The sequence below is a fragment of the Oreochromis aureus genome, linkage group 2 (assembly GCF_013358895.1).
Source record: "Oreochromis aureus strain Israel breed Guangdong linkage group 2, ZZ_aureus, whole genome shotgun sequence".
NCBI classification, from domain to species: domain Eukaryota; kingdom Metazoa; phylum Chordata; class Actinopteri; order Cichliformes; family Cichlidae; genus Oreochromis; species Oreochromis aureus.
This window is the reverse complement of record NC_052943.1, coordinates 26,931,730-26,934,775: the sequence shown is the minus strand read 5'-3', so window position 1 is coordinate 26,934,775 and position 3,046 is coordinate 26,931,730. Positions and strand designations below refer to the sequence as shown.

Sequence of the window (3,046 nt, the reverse complement as noted above, 5' to 3'; positions counted from 1 at the left end):
GTACAATACAACTTTATTATTATTATTATGACAAAGTACCAAATATGCTAAAAGGTCAATGTCACTAATACACAGGAATTGCATGAAATGCATATCAAATAAAAACATAGTAAAAGCACAAGGCCATAAAAGATATGTATAAAAGAGAAATAGAGTAAGTCTAGAAATCAGATACAGGCATTAACTAACAGGAAAGGCAAGGTTAAATAAATAGGTTATTAACTGATTTAAATGATCGGATAGAATCAGATGCACGGATAGCAATAGGAAGGTTATTTCACAAATCAGGTGCAGCCAAGGCAAACGCACGGTCACCTCCAGACTTCAGAGCAGAAGTCTACTCAGCCTGCCAAAACGTGCATCTTGATCCCAAATCAAACTTCTTTTCTTGTGACTCGGTGGAAAGCTTGAAGCCTCTAAAACTGCTTACTGCTTGTGTTAAAACTGTTGAACTTTCACTGCTTTGCATAAACATTTAAGGCAGGGGTGGGGAACTCCAGGCCTCGAGGGCCCGTGTCCTGCAGGTTTGAGATGTGTCCTTGATCCAACACAGCTGATTTAAATGGCTAAATTACCTCCTCAACATGTCTTGAAGTTCTCCAGAGGCCTGGTGATGAACTAATCATTTGATTCAGGTGTGTTGACCCAGGGTGAGATCTAAAACCTGCAGGAAACCGAACCTTAAGGCCTGGAGTTCCCCACCCCCGGTGGTGTAGGTCTTTTAGTGAGACCCGGCCACTGACTGTGTGTGTTTTAATCCTGCCTTTAAATGTGTGTTTAACATTTAGTTGTTATTCATAAGTCGGACTGCATTGGGTGAGCAGCCTAACATCAAAATAAAATTATCTAATAACCACTTAATAACTGACCATATAACTTTGGATGTAATCACGATGATGTCAGCCACTGCTTTCTGCGCTCTTGCTACATCCATAAACTATTCACTGAATTAAAATTTCACCCACCAAAACTGGAGCCTGGGCTTCTTCTGTTAGTCCAATTAAGCGCACGGGACCCGCAGGATTACTCAGATAATCCCATTAAAAATGCTCAAATGGCTCCAACATCAAAAACAGGGTCCACAGGTCCAGTTCAGGGACACCAGACAGCGAGCAGCTACAGCCACCTGTGTCACCATCCACCTGTCAGTCAAAGAGGCCACGCTCCTAATAATTTAATCATGTGAGGTATAAAACAAATCACCACCTGTACAGGTGTTTTGAAGGATTTAATGATCTGCAGAGACCAAAACAGTTTTATGCTTTAAAGTTTTAACATGGGAGTCTGTAAGCACGGGCTCACTGCTGGAGCCTCTGCTGGACATCGAAGAGCTGCATGTTTTGGTGCCTCAGTGTTGGCTTCACTTCTCAGACCTGGAGGTTGATTATTGATCTGTGCTTGTGTGAAACGTTGTTTTTATCAAAATGGATCATGTTGAAACCAGAGTGAGCGGAGCGTGGAAGGAGAAAGCTCAAACGCTCCATCAGCCACTCGAGGAAGAAGCTGCAGAGCATTGTTGGGAGACAACAGAGGAGGAGGAAGAGGAAGAGTTCAGCTTTTGTTTGTGGCGTTTCTGTGAGCACAGAGAACTTCAGAAAATGACAGGACTTCACTTCCACTTGGTTTCTCTTGACTTCCTCCATTCAGACGGTCGGCCTCCACCCTGAGGCTGCTCCGCCCTCCATTCACTCACCTGTCCATCTGCAGCCCAGGAAGTGCACCAATCACCACCCTGTAACAGCACACACACACTGAGGTTTTACTGTGCATGTGTGGGGCCTTTTACATGATGAGTTCATGTTACAGAGACAACTTCATTTCATTTATGCAGATTAAGTGATCAGCAAATTACACCTGAATCTCATTTTAATAAACGGGTGTATTTAAAAATAAAGAGCCATGTTAAAAGGAGGAATATTCACTTTTTCTGTTATCGGTTAACAGGAAGTCTCTGAGATCCACATTTTTAAAGAAAAAATAAGAATACAAAAACGTCTGTTTCACTGTGTTTGGTTGATTTTTATGCTAAAATGCAAAAACTCAACGACAAACAAACCAAACAGAGCTCAGGATCATCCAGAGCAGGCAGCAGGTGAGCTGAATCCACCTGATGACCTCACTCCACCTTTCAGCAGGTGAAGCAGCGAAAGGGCTTGACTCTTCTTGGATTTTGGGGACCTGGTGTGCACCTCAGCAGGACCCTCTAAGATATGCAACAGCTGCTCTGTTTTGAGCGAGTGAGGATTAAATGAAGACACAGACGGCTGTGTGACAGCTGGAAACCAAAACTAGATGTCAAAGTAATAAACTGAAGTCAAATTAAAAGCCAGACTTCTCAGAAAACTAACACACACGTTGTACTTAAAATACTGACTAATAAAAGGAAAATAAATGTCTTTAGCCTTTGTTAATGAACACATTGGGATGTGTACCGTCACACTTGGTACAGTTACAGCTGAGAATTTTAAAGAAAGCATTTGCCATTTAACCCTTTCATGCATGAATTATGACAACCTCAATTGGAATTTTTTTCTTAAGCAGTTTTATTCATCTTTCGGTTTTTATTACCGCTATTCATTTTAAAGCTCAGTTTTTAAACTCTTACGATGTAACTACAGCCCAGCCCATGCAGCAGTACATTAATGACTAACCTCGAAGTTGTTCAGCAAGGAGTTGTTCACTTGTTCTCCCGACTGAAGTTTGGTCCGTTTACAGCATCCTGCCATGCGATTGCATTTGTCTCTAACCATCAGGAACCCTCACGTTAAGTTTTATCGAGTGGAAAAAAGTTGGCGTTCATCCTCCAGCTTCAGTGTTTATATTATGCTAACATAGCTGTGTCGCTAGCGATCACGTAGCACATCATTATATACCAACTAGTCCAACTTCAGTAACCCTACAAATGTCACTGCTGTTTACTTTACTGTTTTCATTTATGTCAGAAGTGATAGCAGAGCTGTACGTCTTAATTTGTCTCGGAAATCTCTCAGTCAGAACATGGTATATTATATTTAGATGGAAACTAGCAAGCTAACTCCCTGCTAAC

At 41.7% G+C, this 3,046-nt stretch overlaps 1 long non-coding RNA gene across 1 annotated transcript; it reads right to left on the bottom strand.

Annotated features, from left to right (window-relative positions):
* Positions 1–1,215: 1,215 nt before the first annotated feature.
* LOC120441122 lies at positions 1,216–2,723 on the bottom strand. Its single transcript, XR_005613794.1, has 4 exons — positions 2,652–2,723; positions 2,057–2,224; positions 1,694–1,732; positions 1,216–1,503 (listed from the first exon to the last, which is right to left on the bottom strand). It is a non-coding gene; the product is annotated as an uncharacterized LOC120441122 (long non-coding RNA).
* Positions 2,724–3,046: the final 323 nt, after the last annotated feature.